We start from the raw sequence: 18,845 nt of genomic DNA, 5'->3' as shown, positions 1-18,845 counted from the left end.
GTTGGCATTAATCTTATAGATGTATGTCTTACCTAATCAGCTATCTGTAATCTCAAATATATTATGTCATTTGATTCTCAAAGAAACCTTGCGAGGTAAGCCAGGTGGTTGTTTTCATTCCATTGTCTGAACAAGAAAAGTAAGGGTTTCTTATAATGCATTATATTATTTTCCCATATTTCTTATGTTGCTTTCTGAGTCCTCAGTCCCATATTTCTTATGTTGCTTTCTGAGTCCTCAGTCCAGTGACCCTACCTTTGGAAATAAGAATCATCATAGTTAACATTTGTGGGCACTGGTTACACACACCAGGCAGTGTGCCTTCACGTGCACAATATTATGTCAGTCTCTGAGCATTTAAACAACCCCATGAGAGGTACCATTGTTACTCCCATTTGACAAATGAGCTAACAGGCTCCAAAACCCTGGGAAGAAAGCTTCCTACAAATCGTGATATAAAATCTGAACTTCACAGCATCATAAGATCTTAAGGCCGGGCGGTTTCAAGAGCTGACCTAATTCTTGCACCTGCCTTGAGCGAGAAACGAGTTGCAGAGAGATTCAAGAGACGATTTCACCACCTCCCTTGGCTCCTCTCACCAGGTCCCTTGTCGATTCTAAATCTTAATTGCAGTAACCTCTTTTTATTTTGGGTTTGGGTTTGGGTTTTTTGATACAGACACAACTCTTAAAGCATGGAAAATGCCCCCCCAAATTAAGCTGTAACAAACGGCTCCAGAATGACTTAAACTGTATTCTCCCCAGCTATGCCCAGCAACCTAGTGACCCTGTGCACATTTTGCATCAGGGAGCATTGTGCATCTCTAATTTAATTTAAAGAAAGACAAAACATGGATGAATAGCTTTCCTCTTGGGCTGCACTCTCTTGGCCACAAGTGATCGTCACTGGTGGGATCTGCTTGTGTTTCAGCACCAGCAGGATTGCCAAATTCTGGATGCATTTTCTGGGTTTCAGGCCACCTATCCAAGGACTCTCAAAACTGGGAGTGGATTAACAGCAAACATCAGTGTAACACACTCAGTTGCACTTAAATAACATCTAAGTCTCAAAGCAGACAATCCATGAGGATAACAGCCCCAGTGGACATTAGCCCAAGTTCAGTCATTGTCAAGCACCCAAACCAAAAAAGCACCTTCTGTCCTGGACAGGGAATAAGAAATCCCCCAGGATAGTAAGATCTGCCTGAGAAGCTGTGTGTTTACTTGGTCCTGGCACTCACTAGTTTCATATGTCAGTTTTCAATTAGACTCTGTCACACACACTCCTCTCCACTGTACCCCCACCCCAAACTACTTGGGTTCAGTTTACATTGGTGAGTGGGAACAGGGACTGCTCTCTGGGCTTTTTCATCCTGCCCGGGATCCTCCTCCCTCACACGAGCTGTAAAATCTAATTGCTCTTTGTCAAACGTCTATATTACTTTTCCATATGACTTGTTAATGGTGCTCAGATGAATTTCAATAGCAAAACCCCTGATTTAAAAAATGCTATTAGCAAGGAGGTAACGCTGTCAACACTTGCTGGTAATGACACTCCAACCGCCTTTTGCATTTAAGCTTATTTATTTATGACTGATGCAGAAACAATCCTGTTTCGGCAGGAAATCAAGGACAACTCTTTGTGCCAAACTCATTTTCTGTCCCCTCAAAGGCCCAGGATGGGGACGGTAAATGTGTCGTGTGGAGAAGATTACAGCCGCAGGGTAATTTGCTTTGAGAAACTTTGCTGGAGATTTTAACGCAGCAGACAGGAATGTTCTGCTCTTGCCAGTGTTCAGAATTTGCCAGTACTTACAGGCTGGGGCTCAAAGTTCATGCAGATGCGATGCAAGATAAATCTGCAAGTGTGCTACCTATTCCTTGACAATTAGCTGAGCAAACTGCCTTTAATGATAACAAACACATAAGCCCTATGGAGAAATTTTATTCCAGTGTTCCTTAAAACCTGCAATTAAAAACTTAAAAATTGACTCATAGGGACAGTACTGGCCTTCAACTTTGTTTCATATGGGGCCTGGGTTTTCTTCCCATTTCATCCACTGATCACCTGTAGAGAAGTAGGCACATCACGGGACCCCATTTGAGGGATCCAAAAAGTTGGGACAAGACAAAGAAGGATAGAGGGAAGCAGTGCAAATTACAACATATATTTGGTCTCTTGTAAATTGTATCACCTTGCAGGCACTAGAAGGCCTTGCAAATTAATGGAAATCTGTAAATGTTTTTTAAAGAAAATAAATCTTTTTGCATCCACATTAATTACTTTGAAAATACTTAGCCAAGTGGGTAACCAGTGGACATCTTTTGCTTATACCAAATTGATAGCAGAAGGCTGGATGTCAGACAAGAGGCCTGGACCCAGGCCAGAAGTCCTGCATTCAGGTCCTTTCAAGTCCCAGCTCTGCCTTGAATCTGTGCATCTTTGAAGTAATTTCTCTCCTTCTCTGGACCTCATTTTCCTGTATAAGGTAGCAAGGTGAGGCTATCTATGGTTTATGGGTTATGGTTTAAGGTCTGTGGTTTCTAGAGATATTAGGTTTGGGGTACACACTATGGTGGACACTTTTGAAGGTTCACCTTAGACCTCGCTGGTCCTCTACATACCCACTTCCGTGCACCTGTGGGCTGAAGGCTGTGCCTGTACTACTGCTACCCCCAGAGTCAATTTGTCCCTAGTCCCAAAGAACTGAAGTGCCTGTGAGTCCTCACCCTTCTTCCTCCTTAGCCAATAACTGATTTGGGAGTACAAGAGCCCGGCAACCTTGCCTGAGTCAGGACAAACCCTGAGGAGTAATTCTGGCTCCAGAGCTCCACTATGGGGTCGGTGGGGGCTGGCCCCCTCACTTGGCTTCTCCCCGTTCCCATCGGTCTCCCTCTCCTACTTTCTCCAGAGCATTTTCTTGGCCTGCTTCTGGGGAACCTGACTTTATATGCACATCTAATAGGCATACCAAAAATAATAATAAAAGTAAAAGGGCTTTCTGCACCCAAGGTGCTGCGTTACCGAAACTTAAAAAGGTTTGCACCTGAAATAAACAGACACATAGATTTCAGTGCCTAGGAGTCTGGACCTCCATGACTGATGGATGAGGGGGTGTTCTCGTGAAGGATCCCGTTCAGTTTTAAACTCTTTCTGATTCCAAGCAGTCCTGAAGAAGCACCTGAGTGCCCTGAGTTAGGGAACCTAACAAATGAGGGTGAGGCAGTAAGAAATGTGCATTGCAGGGCACCTGGGTGGCTCAGTCAGTTAAGCGTCTGACTCGATTTCAACTCAGGTCATGATCTCATGGTTTGCGGGTTTGATCCCCTCATCGGACTCTGTGCTAACAGTGCAGAGCCTGCTTGGGGTTCTCTCTCCCTCTCTCTCTGCCCCTCCACTGCTCTCTCTCAAAATAAATAAATAAACTTAAAAAAAAAACAAAAGGAAGAGAAATGTGCATTGAAATGAAGTCTAAAGGCTGACAGAGGGTAGAAAGTGGACAAAAAATGCTCAAAGCCAGAATTCAGCATTGGTTGGATGAACAAACAGACGTCACCAGGAAGCAGGGTGTTATGTCATTCTTCACCAAATACCTGGGTCCAGAGGAGTGTTGAACATCCAGGTGCTTTTCCCTCCTGTATGGCCTGCCCTGCCCTTCTTCCTCCTTCTCTTCTCCCCCTTCCTTCTCCCCTCCTGGACAAGAGTCAAGCATCCAGCCAAGCCCTGGATCTGAAGAAGAATCCATCCACGAGGCCTTAGGGGTCCAGGCAGAACTAGGAGGATATGCCATGGTGCATCTTCAGGGGGGTTTTCATAGTCTCTGACAGTTACAAGGGAAGTATCCAATAGTAAGAAATGTCCTCCTAGAGAGGAGGGTCTTGAGGTGAGTCTTGAGAAAAGCCAGGTGGAAGCAAGTGGAAAGAGAGAGGGGCGTTCCACGAATAGGGAACCACAGGCCTGCTCAGATAGGGGGTCCCTCAGGCCACAGTGTGCATGGCTGGGAAGACCGGGGGAAGGGAAGCCATCAGTGAAGCCAGAAGAGGCAAGCTGAAACAGAAACAGCAGGAGGCTTTTTAATCCACAGTAAGGAGTTTGAACTTCATCCTGTGGACAGTGAGTAGGAATAGTAGGGCCTGCCCTCCAAATACCTCCAAGGTTACTCTGTCCCTGCTTCCCTCATCCCTCAAATCCTGGGAAATTTCTTTCCCTTTCCAGGACTCCCTATTCTTGCCCCACCAATGGTGCTGAAGGCAGGGGCTCTAATTTAAACCACCATTAAGCTCTGCTGCGGGCCCTGAAGCCACTTAATGAGTAAGAGCCTGATAACCTGTTCTTCACAAAAGGAGGAATTAAGAACTCATTTATATCAGTGGCAGGGTAGAAAGAAAACAGCAATCTTACTCCAGCCAGATCATGGAGATACCAGTCCCTGCTTTATGGAGTCTTAATTAGATCCCCTTGGTCCCTCTTGTTTTTATTTTGTGGTTGCCTTTCTAAAAAATAAAGGAAGAGTACCCATCAACTCATGCCACTGGAGTGTGTATTTTATGGAAAGAATACAGATGATGAGTCTCCGTGTCCTAAGAACTCACAGGGGTTTGAGGAGTGAGGTAGAATTTGCTATGCCTGAGGCCTGTGAATAATTACTTTTCCTAATGAATTCTTGTTCTAGAATCACCAGAGCTACCTGCAGAAGATGCTTTACCTGCCGCAGAATCTGAACCCAGGTGGTTCCCTGGGAGAGAGTGGAGGATGGGTTACAGCAAACGGTGGGAAGAAGTTGTAAGCTGTGGGGCACCTGGGTGGCTCAGTGCGTTAAGCTTCCAACATTGGCTCAGGTCATGATCTCACGGTTTGTGAGTTCGAGCCCCGCATCAGGCTCTGTGCTCAGAGCCTGGAGCCTGCTTTGGATTCTGTGTCTCCCTCTCTCTGCCCCTTCCCCGTTCACACTCTGTCTCTTTCTCAAAAATAAATAAACATTGAAAAAAAATTAAAAAACAAAAAAAAGAAGTTGTAAGCTGTGGTAGTGAGACATTTCCTGGGGGTCTTTTCCACATGTGCTGGCTTGTTCTTCTCAGAGCGGAAATACAAACCACTCAGGAAATCCAGGGAAGGGGAAGGTAAGTCAGGAGACTTGGGTCCTGCCTGCAGCTCTGCTGTTAACTAGCTGTGCGTGGTTGGGTGAGTTGTTTATCTCTCTGAGTTTCTGTTTACTCATCAATAAAACACTTAAATTACACCCAGTGACCTCTAGGGCCCCATTGAATTCCAACAGGCTTCCAGTCTGTGTAGAAAGAGTGACACCTCAGAGGTCCAGTGAGAGGCAGGGAAAGAGGCCTGACACAGTTGGGGGAGGGGGGGACAGAATGACATGCATATCCTCTGATGGTCTCCATTGGCTCCAGATGACATCCAAAAAGTCAAAAGACTTTTTACCCCTAACTCTCAGACTGTATGTCAGCCTGGACCAGGGTTCTCTAAATGTGTCCCCAGAGCCTCACCAAGCACTCTAGAGTTTGTTTTGTTCGAGGGACACTCTAAATAGTAGTCTCAGCTAACTTAGAAAACAAGCTTGGCTGAATTCTCTTCTTCATCCATCCATTCCAGAGATGGACACCTGCATTTTTCCTCTTGAGAATTCCACAGTGTCCTCTGGCACTGCTCTTGACTGGCTCCCTGGTTCTTCTCTGCCTCCCTATGTGTAGTTACAGCAGGGTCAGCTGGAGCAAGAGCCCCAGCCTGAGCAGAAGACACAGCCAACAGTCGGGACTGGGTGACCAGGCTGGGGTCAGAAATACAGAAGTCATGCTCTATGGGATTCAGCAAATTGAAAAGAAAGGAGCACAGAGATCAAAATCAAGTTTTCAAGTCAGAGTGATAAGCTTCGAGAAGGGGTAGCAAACTGTAGTCCATGGGTCAAATCTGGTCTGTGCCTATTGTGTAAATAAAATGTTACTGAAACACAGCCACACCCGTGTATTTATGTATTGTCTATGCACTAGGCCTTTGCATTAAGATGGCCAAACTGAGTAGTTGTAACCAAGACAGTAGGACCCACAAAGTCTGAACTGTTTACTATCTGACACTTTACAGGAAGAGCTTGACAAAGCCTGGCTTTGACCATGCACTTACATGGCTCCCTTGCTTCTGCAAGGGAGTTGACAGGCCAGGTCTCCCTCCTTGACCTCCAAGCAGTTTCCTTCAGGAGGCACATCTACTCAGAGCAAATCCCATGCACAGCAGTGACACTGGGCTCATGTCCCCCAGCAGTGGGAGTGGAGAGAAGGACCCTGCCCTCCCCAGCTCAAGTTCCACACAGAGCCAAGGAAAATGGCAGCAGAGGAGAAAGCCACCAAAGCTCTTTCTCCCTCTATGGATAGCATGTGGCTCACTTGGAAGAGCTGACCCCGCTCTGGGTCCCCATCACCACCATCTTGCCCGCTGTTTCCCAGGCCCCACCAGAAGGACACCCCCACATCCATGAGAGCCCCATTTTTGAGAGCCACACCACACACTCGGCCACAGTTCTGAGCACTCCCACTCCCTACGACAGGGCTTTTGTCAGCTCCTCATCTTGTTTGATCAACACAGGATTTAAATTGTCGAGGAGATCACACTGATCCACCCACTGGCTGAATCACGCCTGAGCACCCACTCTGTGCCAGGCACTGCGCTCAGCACACGGGAACGAGAGAAAGTTAGTCTGTTTGCTGCCCAAGCCCGTGGCTCGTAGCCCACTGTCCATGGTCCCCTCGTTGAGTGGGGGTGCCAGAAATCCCTGTTCCCTGCTCATACAATTATTTACGATGTGTCATTTACAACGAGCCAATCCCCAAAGACTTAGAAGTAGAGGCAAAGGAAGAAATTAAATACGTACTTATATTTTTCATATAGATTTGAAATATATATTATATGTATGCATATTTCAGCAGTTGCAAAAATGATATTGGGACAAGTTGTATCAAATGTGAGGGAGAGGCAACCTCAGGTTTTGGAACATCCTCAGAGAGGATTTCTGGGGAGGATCCTTCATGACATGCAAGTTTATGGACATGGCTATTCCTCGTGATTGAGAAAACCATTAGCTCACCAAGCCAGTTACCCTGATGGGGCAGAGTGATGGGGCCTAAGTACCAAGGGAATAAATACATATGTGAGCAGGAGCAGAGAGGGAGACAAAAAAGAGAAAAGTGATAGGCGTAGAGGGTGGGAATGTAATCAGGATGGGAAGATTGTTGTCATTTCTGGCCGATGTGTACTGATCAGGGGTTTTTTTTGTAGAAACAAGAACCTGATGACAGCCCCTGAATCCTCCCCCACGTGAGAAGCATGCTCAGGGAGGTGAGGGTTAGCCCAGTAAAAATGTGGGGAAGGTTCTGTCTCTTAGGGAGCTCCTCCTTCTAACCAGGCCCTGATTGACTCTTGCAGGATTTGTCTTCGATAAAAAGTGAGAAGTCAGTGAGCGAAAGTAACTGCTTTTGCCCTCAAATCTCTGTGAGAATCTTCCAAGACCCCTTTCCCTTCCTGTGCCTGCCGGGAGCATGGACAAAGCAGGCACTAAAAGAGTCTCTTTGAAGCTGTGTTTTTATGAGAGGTCAACCAGTTATTATCATTAGAAATCTACAGACAGTGCCAAAAAGAGATACTGGGATTGGGTCTCATGGGATCATTTATTCTAGGAACAGGTAATTGTAAAGAGATTCCAATAATTTTAATAATGAATTGACATCATTTCTCACTAAACGTCCAGCTATTCACCAAAGTTAAATCTGTGGCTTACATGGACGGGCCTTTTCCTTCTGCAGTGTGGGTCCCACAGGAGGAATATGTAAACCTGGAGTTAAGTGTATGAGTTTCCATATGGAGATAGACTTGCTCTCAAGGCAGTCCAGTGCTCTTCTGGGTGCCCATGTCTGTGTGCCCACTTTTCCTTGTGCTTAAGGGGCTCCACCCAGCTTCCCACCCTCCAACTCCTGTCCAGGGGCATTAGTGGTCTCTTGGGCTTCAATCACAGCCCAGACGGCAGTTCCTCTGTGTGGTCCTCCTGGCCTCCCCCAGACAGAGGGACTGGCCCCCTCTTCTGGCCTGGAGTGACCTTTGCCCCGTCTCCATGAGAGCACCTAGACGTGCAAATAATTCCCAGTGCTCTGACACCCCCTCCGCCAGACACTGAGTGCCACAAGGACTCAGCTGTGTCATCTACATCTTCCTGTCTCCAGCTTGATATTAGGCAATAAAACATAAAAGATTTTAAAACCATCTGGCAAAGGCCTTGTGCATCTGCTGAAACAGGGCAGGGGTTCCTGAACAGCAAGATGGCTGAAAGAGATCCCTAAAGGTTGAGGTTCCAGGCGGAGAGCCCCATCAGGTACACAGTACCTAAAGCTGCTGTCCTGAGAATTGCTTTTCCCTGGGCATATATGGTCTCTTTCCTCATCTTTTCCTGCCTTAGCAGCCATTTGTTTCCTTACCCCTCTGTATTCACTGCCAACTCAGCTCATTCATTCGTAACTACTACGTGAGCAATCCCAACAGCAGTTCTACTGGATGAAATCACCACCCATCAGAGCTAGAAGGGTCCTCACACAGCACTGGGGCTGGGGGGCTTCAAGCTGTGCTGTGCAGAGCCTTTAGGGTAAAGTGGAGGCACCCCAGAAGCCGTCTGTGTGCACAATTTGAGGGAACATTCTCAATAGGCAAGGCTCTGGGCCACCCCAACCCCTCCCCTTCTCATTCAGAGCAGTTTTACTTTGGATTTGATCTGTAATAACCATAAATTTGTCTTCCACATGAAATATCTTTTTAAAAAATGATTCTGCCAGCAAAACAAGACTGAAAACCTTGAGGGCTAGGAAAGAAAGGTAACTTGTCCAAGGTCACAGGATTAGTCGAGGGCAGATCAGGGAGTAAATTTAGACATTTCTGCTCCCCCCGGCCCCACCCCAACCCTTCCCCACCACCTAGCTTCTGGTGGCAGCAGTGAGCCATTTCCAAACCCAGGTGCACTTTGGGATCCAGGTCAAAGCTCATACTTTTGAAGTTACTAAGCAAATACCCAGAGGCTTCAACAGATGGTGACAGTTGCTGTTTACACGTTTAGGTGGAGCTGACTCTGTACAAATGAATCCTCTGCATTCTACCATGTGACCATTTAATCATACTACTGCTCAAGTCCCTCCAGAAGTTTTTCATGGTGCACTCAACCCAAAGTCTGGGGGTGAATGAGCCTATGAGCTGGGCAGGGCCAGTCTGGGATGAAGGACATCTGGAAGGCAAAAGCCTGAAGGTCTGGCTAAACTACTGGCTTTCAGGGAGCCTGGGTGGCTCAGTCAGTTGAACAGCTGACTTTGGCTCAGGTCATGATCTCAAGGTCTGTGAGTTCAAGCCCTGTGCCGGGCTGTGTGCTGACAGCTAAGAGCCTGGAGCCTGCTTTGGATTCTGTGTCTTCCTCTCTCTCTGCCCCTCCCCACTTGCACTCTGTCTCTCTCTCTCTCTCTCTCTCTCTCTCAAAATTAAGAAAACATATTTAAAAAATAAAAATAAATAAATAAAACTACTGTCTCTCACCTACCCCTTGCATCACCTTCTACCACAACACAAAGCCCCTGGTACCATGATCTACCAGGGAGTCCATCAGAACGATCTGGGCCCAGGCTGGGACCACAACCTGCTCTTTCCAAGAAATGATCTAATGTCTCTGAGGTAGGACATCCATCCACAGTGGATGTAGGACCTAGCCAACAACTAGGAATATAGTGAGAGAGGTTTCAGACCTTTATCCAACAATAATAAGTGCTGTGTATAGATGAGCCAAGCCCAACAACATTATGATACAGGTATTATTACCTGTTTCAGACAAAAAAATTGAGTCCTAAAGAAAGACTAAGCAATGTGTGTAGGGTCACACAGATGGATTTCAAACCCAGGACCCCACAGAACAGAGCACAAAGCTGCCACAGGATAATCTACTGAAAAAAGGGACCTCTCTGATGATAGGTACTGGAGGAGGGTGGCAGGCTATTGGATCAGAGTTTAGACCCAAAGACTTGTCATAAATACCACACTAGGAACTGTCTCATCCTACAAAACCCCTTTCAACAAAGCTTCAGTCATCTCATAAATAATTATTTACCATGTACCATCTATTGCCAGGCACTATTCCAGAAACTGGCTATACAGTGATGAACACATCTGCCACAGTCTGACAGCCTATTCTGTGCCTCCTGCCACCAGTACCCCCACAGAACAGACCTCCGGCAATGACTAACGTCATTCTCAGACACTAGTCTCAAACCTCGCCTCATGATTTCATCTTCCTCCCTATATCCATGGCTCCCTGAATCTTCCTGCACTCCCTTCTGGACTCTGTTTCCTGTTTACAGCCTCTCATCGCCCACTAGACCTAAGGCTTGACACCAGCTGACCTGATCAACTGCCGTGAGCATACATGCAGCCTGGACCAGCTCAGCCCAGCCTTAACCCAGTAAGAAGTGCCTCTGGAGATTTGCCACCAATAGGACACCCACACCACCGGAGGGCTAATAAAGATAAGCTGTAAATGTGGGGTCCCCAGACAGCAGGAGATAGCATGGTTATGTACAGCTCCTGGTAGGGACTGAGCTGTTTATATACTGACCAGCTTGTGTTCATTCATTTTCCCACCCAACCATCCAGCCAGCCAGCCATCCAGCCATCCAGCCATCCAACCATCCAGCCATCCAGCCATCCAGCCATTCAACAGCAATTACTTATTGAGTGATGACTATGTGCCAGGCACTGTTCCAGGCACTTAAAATACATCACTGAATAAAATATGTGAAGATCACTGCCTTACAGAGTGTCAATCTAGTGAAGAGAAAAGTAAACAATAAACATAATAAAAAATATATACATGAATATATAGTCACATGTGCTATGGAAAAAATAGAAAACATAGAGCAGGATAATGGAAGTAGGTTATCAATGAGGTAGGGCAGTCAGTATTAATGGGATGATCAGGGTAGACCTAATGAAAAGATGATAACTGAGTAAAAATTTGGAGAAGGTGAAGAGGGAGCTAATCAAGAGGACGTTGGGGAGAGGATATTCCAGGTAGAAGAGACAAAAAGAGCAAAGGCCATCAGCCAGAAAAGAGTCCGGCATGTTTGACAAAGAGCAAGGAGGCCAGTGTGGATGGGAAGGGGTAGCAGGAAAGGGCAGTGGGAGATGAGGTCAAAGGGGTAACAGGGAGCCAGATTTTCCTGCAGGCTCCTGTAGCTATGGTGGGGACTGTGCCTTTTAATTTACCCTGTAGGTAGGGCAATGGAGCACTATCAAAAGGTGGTTTTTTTAAAGTTTTTATTTATTTATTTTTGAGAGAGAGAGAGCGCATGTGCATGTGCATAAGCAGGGAAGGGACAAAGAGAGAGGGAAAGAGAGAATATCAAGCAGCCTCCACGCCAACAGCACAGAGTCCGATGAGGTCCTTGAACTCACAAACCATGAGATCATGACCTGAGCTAAGTCAGGAGTTGGAGGCTTAAAAGACTGAGCCACACAGGTGTCCCCTAAAAGACTTTGATCAATGAGGTGATGTGACATTAACATCACTGCCCCATAAGGGCTAGGATAAATAATGACAGTGGCCTAGCCACAGAGATATTGAGAAATTGGTTAGATTCTAGACATATTTTGAAGACAGAGTCAGCAGGAACCCCAAATAGGTTAGATTAAAGAACGGAGGAGTCCATGACAATGCCCAGATTTCTGACCCCAGCAACTGTAAGGATTGTCACCATAAAGAGAGATGACGAAGGCCACTAGTGGGTGAGTTTGAAGTGCAGAGACAAAAGTTCAGTTTTGCACATGTTGAGCTGTGGTGGCTATTGGTTGCCACATGGAAATGTTGGAAAGGCAGTTGGATATATGAGTGTGGAGTTCAGCAGAGGGGCCTCGGGCCTGGAGATGGGGCTGGGAGTCACTGGCATACAGGGGGGATTAAAGCCACTGTACTCCCACAATCACTAAGGGGGTGAGCATAGTAGAGAAGGAAAGAGGTCCCACACCAGAGAGGACCCAGCAAAGGCGATGCAGAAGGACAGCCGAGTGGGGTAAGAGATCAGCCAAAGAACATGTTGTCCAGGAAGGCAAATGGAGGGCCAAAGTGCATCCAGGGGCAGGGAAGGGGCAGCGGGGTCAAATGCTGCCTGGTCATATAAATGGAGAACTATGAACCCACCCCTGGATTTAACAATGAGGAGGTCCCAGGGACCTTAGTAAGAGCAGTTTCCATAGAGTTACAGTGCCAAATCAGCCTGATTGGAGAGGGTCCAAGAGAAGTGGGAGGAAAGAATCCTTGTTGCAAAGCAAGGCAAAATTTGAAGAGAAAGATGGTGGAAGAAGTGGGGACAGAAGATATTTTGTTTTTGCTGATTTTTTTAAAGTTTACTTGTTTTTAGAGAGAGAGAGAGAGAAAGTGTGCTTGCCAGTGAGCAGAGGAGGGGCAGAGAGAGAGAGACAAAGAGAGAGACAGAATCCAAGGCAGGCTCTGAACCATTAGCACAGAGCCCGACATGGGGCTCCAATCCACCAACCATGAGATCATGACCTGAGCCAAAATCAAGAGTCAGTCACTTAATCGACTGAGCCACCCAGGCACCCCTGAATTTTTTTTAAGGAGAAAATCAAGAGCATGTTTGTATGCTGAGGGAGAGAGACAGCAGAATTGTTGGAGCCATGGAGCCATCGTCCCTGGATGGAGAGAGAGGGAACGGGCCCATGTGCAGCCAGGTGTGCTCAGGGGCTTGGACCACTTCTCCATGGTGCCAGGGAGGGATGTGATGCTGGGGGTCTTGGGAGTTCCCTTCTGGTTGAAAGAGGATGGGAGAGAAATCTGAGGATTAGAGGAGAGAGGAAAACATTTCTTAGACATGTAGGAAAATAAGGCAAATAGGGCAGGAATGTCTGCAGACATGAAGGCCCACTGAGGTTCCAATGCTGTGGAGTGAAGCGGGACCAGTCCTTGGGTGTGTGGGAGCAAGCCGAGGCTGGATGTCCCCAGGCCCACTGGGCTTGCCAGAAACAGACTTCCAGTCCCTACTGCCAGTTTTAGGGGCCAGAGAAGTGTGATGCAGAAACCAGGGGCCTACCTCACCTCTAAAATCCCATAATTCACCCTCCTATGTTGAGCCTTTGAAAGCAACAGATTTGGAATCCAAGGCACTACTTTTGAATCCTTAGGCAGAGTATGTTGAAAAGGAGGCATCCTGTTAATATTATCTCCCAGAAACTGCTTCTAGGACAAGTGTATAAGAAGCAATATATGCCCAGGCTCCTTGATCTGTGAGCACCCAATGCCTGTCCAGCCTCTCTGTCTATGCAGAGCTGCTGGCCTCCCTGCCCCCACCGTGGGCTCCTGGCAAACTTCCCCTCCTGACTACCTCTTCTCCTATTCAGGTAACTCACAGTGAGTCACTTTGGTGCCCTCGGCCTCTGGTCTGAGAGGGTCTCTGTGGCCTTCTGATTCACACAGCTCAAAGTCCCAGGAGTAGAACCACCCCTCCCAGGCTTCAGCCCAGGAACAAAAAGCCTGATCTGCTGATCAGGCGTCAAGACCAAGAAAACAGTATGGAGGGGGAACTCTGTCATCTTCGTGGTCCAGGATTTCTGGGCACTTATCACCTTTGCATGAGATGGCAAACCAGCATCATGAAGTGATTGACTTAGACCTCAAAAAATAAAACTGTAGTGCAAGACAAGCGTTTGGGAGAGAATGGGCACCCACCCAACTACTGTTTTAATGGTCATCACAATGAGAGTTTTCTGATTTATTTCTTGTTTCTTTGCATTTTCTACTTTTAGGCTGAAAGTAAAAGATCAGAAGGAGGACTCCAGCATGCCCTCAGCTCTTTATTTCTTCGCAAATAAGAGACCTCCGTATTTTTGTTGGGAAATCATTTCTGAGAACACATTTCAACAATTAGACAAGGAAGCAGCTGTGCAACAAAGGTGCCAGGATTTTGGCAGATGTCCTGATGAGAGTACAAGCCTGTGATTGTGTGAGGTGGGGAGGGCCGTAGTGACACACGTCTGTGCAGAGCCCACGTGTGGCCATCATCTTAGCAACACAAAGGACTGGCAGAAAAGCCATTCTCCACTTTCTGAATTACTTAGAACAAGGCAGCATGGAGATAGTAACTAATGTCACAGTGAAAGAACAACCACATGGGAAGCTCTTCAGTTGTGTCTACCTGTCCAGTTGTTTCTCCCATCTCTCCCTTCCACCTCCTCCCCAGGACTCTAACATTATTTTTGCATGGTCCGGTATAATAAGCATGCACTGAAAGGGTTACAGATTTACTTGTTTTAGGGTTTTTTTCTAAATAGAAAAGGCACTAAACATCACCAAGAATGTATCCTGAACATACATTCTCTCTGATGCATTAACAAAAGCAATCAATATAAATTATGCTTGTCAAGGAACATAATTCTGTGATGGAAGCCACGCCTCTGAGTAAGGAGTGGGCAATGGTCAGTAAAGAGCCCCTTTTCCAGGCAAAACCTGCCACCTTGTGGAATGTAGTGGAACTGCAGCCGCCTATGTTTAAAAAAACAAAACAAAACCAAACACACGTCTTCTCCCATGGTCCTGTTGCCTGTCCCTGTCCCTCCTGGACTCTGAGCCTGGACTTTTTCATCTACGAAAACCTCAGGGCCTAATGCAGCTCAGTAAATGTTTGATGAAAGACGAAAAGAGGGACAGAGGGAGGGAGGAGATAGAAACTGAGTCACGTGACACGGAACATTCCAAAAGGACAGTGATGGGACCAGTGGTTGGGTGATTTATTTTGCCCTCAGACACATGCAAATTGTCCACCCCTGACTGCTCTCCTCACCAATCAGCAGGGCAAAACCTGGGGACACTTCCTCTCCTCCAGTCTATGGACATATGGACATTAGGCTGATGGGGAGCAGGAGGGGGGTTGTTGTTTTGTTCCTTAAAATTTCAACACTTTTTTTTTTTTATTTCAAACCTACCGAAAAATTTAAAGAATAGAACAGTGAAACCAGTATTGTTCACTGTTTTATTAGGGTCTAGGTTATCCTTCTTTGTATTTCTTCCCTGCAAAAACAAACAAACAACATACACACACAGGTACATATTTTAATTTCCCCAAGTTTTGTATACAGAAGCTAACAAAATAAACGCAACTGTTTTCCATTTTGCTTTTTTATGTTAATATATTTTTTATTGTTTATTTATTTTTGAGAGGAGGGGTGTGGGCAGAGAGAGAACCCCAAGCAGGCTCTGCACTATCAGCACAGAGCCCGATGCCAGGCTCAACACATGAACATTGAGATCATGACCTGAGCAGAAACCAAGAGTCAAATGCTTAACTGAGCCACCCAGGTGCCCCTTCTGTTAATATAGTTTGAAAAGGACTTAATGTCAGTTCCTAGAAATCCTCCTCAGTTGTGCTGGTGGTAAACGGTGCTCTGTTGCGTGAATATACTACCATCTATTCAACCAGTCTCCTACTCAGAGGCTTCCACCTTGTTTCTGGTATTTTGCCTGTCCAAATACCTGTAATAAATAACTTTAACTTAAATTTGTGAAGACTGATTTTCAGGGGAATTTCTAGGAGGGGATTGCTGGTCAAAGGGTAAATGCATGTATATGCCCTTTGGTTTGCTGTTTCCAGATTCCCCAGTCCACAGGGAGCATCCCATCGTGCACGCTAACCAGCAGCATCTGAGAGCACCTGCTCCCCACAGCCTTGCCCACCGTGTGGGCTTAAATCTTGACTTTTTGCCAAGTCAATGGGTGAGAGGGTTGGCTCAGTCGGTTAAACACCTGACTCTTGATCTTGGCTCAGTCATGAGCCACTCATGGTTCATGAGTGCACTGACAGTGCAGAGCCTGCCTGGGACTGTCTCTCTCTTTCTCTCTCTGCCCCTCCCCTGCTCACTCGCTCTCTCAAAAATAAACCTTTAAAAATTTTTTTTAAAATATAGGTGAGAAATTATATCTCAATGTGGTTTTAATTCACTTTTAGTTTTTTACAGTGAGTGAAGTTGGACATCTTTTGTAAGATTAGCAGCCACTTAGATGTGTTTTTCTGTGAACTGTGTTCATTACTCCCTCATTTTTCTCTCAGGTTTCTGATGGTATTATCCACCCCAATTTCAAAGATTTCCTAGAGTGATTAGTTCAGTATCTGTGAAATACATTGTAAATATTTTCTTTCCATTTGTCATTTCTTATGGTGTTTTTTGATGTTCAAAAAGTTTTGTAAAATTTTATGTAGTCCAACTTTTGTATGTAGTCAATGTTTTTTGTTTTTTGTTTTTTTATTACATCTGAATTGGCTAATATTTTCAATATAGTATTATATAGCAGTGGCGATGTTGGCCATCTTGCCTGGTTCCTAACCTATGGAAAAGCCTCTAGCATCTAAAATAGCAAAGATGCTATTTTAAGTTTAAGGTGTAGTGGTACACTTTGTAATGTATATGTATATATACATGATGTATATGAATCATGTTAAAGAAGTATCCATCTGTTACAGGATTCTTTACCTCAAAACCCAGGGTTCTTGTCTCACCATTTTGAAGAATGAAGAGGTAGATACAAAATGAGCAACAGGCAAAAGTTTATTAAAGTATAAGACCAGAAAAGAAAACAGTATGAAAGCTCTCTTTATAGAGAGGGGTCATTTGAAAATGAATGCCTTCGACTCTAGGCAAAGGTCCTTGTTTTATAAGGTTCTGGTCACCCCTCTTCCCCCTTGTTTCTTTTCAGGTTTTATCCTTCCTGGCTGGATAACTCTAGGTACTGGGTTGTCCATTCTGACTGGCTCATTTCCATTGTATGAGTAGTGGTCTACGGCCATATCATTCCTCGTGGGTCGTATGTTTTATGGTCTACTTATTTTTAGTCAGGTCTTTTGTCAAATTCCAGAGGGGAACCTGAGGGGTAGTAGGTGGGTCTGTTACATTCTTAAGAGGAACCTTATGCCTGAGGGGTTTGCTGTGGTCAGACACTCCAAGCATTGCTCCAAAATAGGTGTTTTTCTCCACCTAAGGACCAGCCATCCTATCTTTTCCTATCGTACATCAGTAACTATTTTGTTGTATGTTGGGTTGTGTGAAGGCCTATACCCATCCATGAACATAAATGTGATTTTCCTATATTAACTAATATGGTGAATTATATTAATAGATTGCCTAATAGTTAACCTTGTTTTGCATTCTTAAAATCAGTAACTGTTTTATTGTATGTTGGATTGTGTTGAAGGCATATAGCCATACATGAACATAAATGTGATTTTCCTATATTAACTAATATGGTGAATTATATTAATAGACTGCCTAATAGTTAACCTTGTTTTGCATTCTTAAAATAAATTTTACTTGGTCATAATGTATTATTTTCTTAAGATGATATTACATTCTGTTTCCTCCCTTTTAGGATTTTGCCAAGATATTCATAAGTGAGAATAGTCTGCATTCTCTTCTTTCTGTGGTATTTTTAGCACGTTTAACATTAATATTGCATTGCTTCACAGAAGTAATTTTAAAGTAATCCTTTTAAGCTCTGAAAAAAATGGTATAATAGGTTTGATAGAAATTGATATCTATCAAATAGGTTTGATAGAAAATTGGTATCTAAAGGTTTGATAGAAAACACCTTTGAAACTCGGGGCTTGGTGATTTTTTTTTTTTAGTGCTTATTTATTTGTTTTGAGAAAGAGAGGGTGCGAATGGGGCAGGGCTGAGAGAGAGAGGGAGAGAGTATCCCAAGCAGGCTCTGAGCTATCAGCACAGAGCTGGATGCAGGGCTCTCTATATCACCAATTGTGAGACCATGACCTGAGCCAAAATCAAGAGTCCTAGCCTTAACCAACTGCACCTTGGTGAGTTTTATTTTTTATTTTTTATTTTTTAATGTTTATTTATTTTTGAGAGAGAGCAAGCACGAGTAGGGGGAGGGGCCGAGGGAGGGGGACAGAGGATCCGAAGCAGGCTCTGTGCTGACAGCAGAGAGCCTGATGTGGGGCTTGAACTCACAAACCACAAGATCATGACCTGAGCCGAAATCAAAAGTCAGTCACTTAACCGACTTAGCTACCCAAGTACCTCCATGAGTTGCTTTTTAATAGCATAGTCCCTTGATGACTTTCTGTATTTCTTTAATGGAAATTAGTCTGTTTAATAGTGCTCTCTATTGAAATCAATTTTGGTAAGTTGCATTTTCCTAGGGAATTATGTGTTTCATCTAGGTTTTAAAATTTATTTATATAAAATATATTAGTTCCTTTGTGATATTGTGATATAATACAAATATATATTTTTTGGTTTTCAGCTCACATTTTTTCACAGAGCTTCTAAAACCCTGTAAGTTCACAAGTAGTAGAGCTGATAGGAGCATATTTGCTCTTAATCTCCAGTCCCTGACACAAGAGTTTCTAAGACATTTGGAATCTCCTGAGTGATGTGAGTGCCATTTGCATGCTAATGAGATGGTTGGTGGCTGAGGGTCCCGTGATAGATGGGGGCTGGTTGCCACAAAGACCTAGCCCTGATTAAAGAGTTGGTACTCTCAGCCCCAACCCCCAACCTCTGGGAAGGGAGAGAGGTTGAAGAGTGAGTTCAATCACCAATAGCCAATGATTTAATCAGTCATGCTGATGAGAGAGCATGGGGCAAGCTGAAGGCAAAGTACAGGCTAACAGCATCTCCCTCCCCCCCACCCAGGTGGGATATGTGTGACAGTCCTGACACTCCTGGCTGCCCAAAGGAAAGGACAGAGAACAAATGGTTAAACCGGTAGTCTCCATCAGTTTACAAATATGTCGTAAATTAC

The sequence above is a fragment of the Neofelis nebulosa genome, chromosome 3 (genome assembly GCF_028018385.1).
Source record: "Neofelis nebulosa isolate mNeoNeb1 chromosome 3, mNeoNeb1.pri, whole genome shotgun sequence".
NCBI classification, from domain to species: Eukaryota; Metazoa; Chordata; class Mammalia; order Carnivora; family Felidae; genus Neofelis; species Neofelis nebulosa.
Note: the sequence above shows the minus strand (reverse complement) of the source record.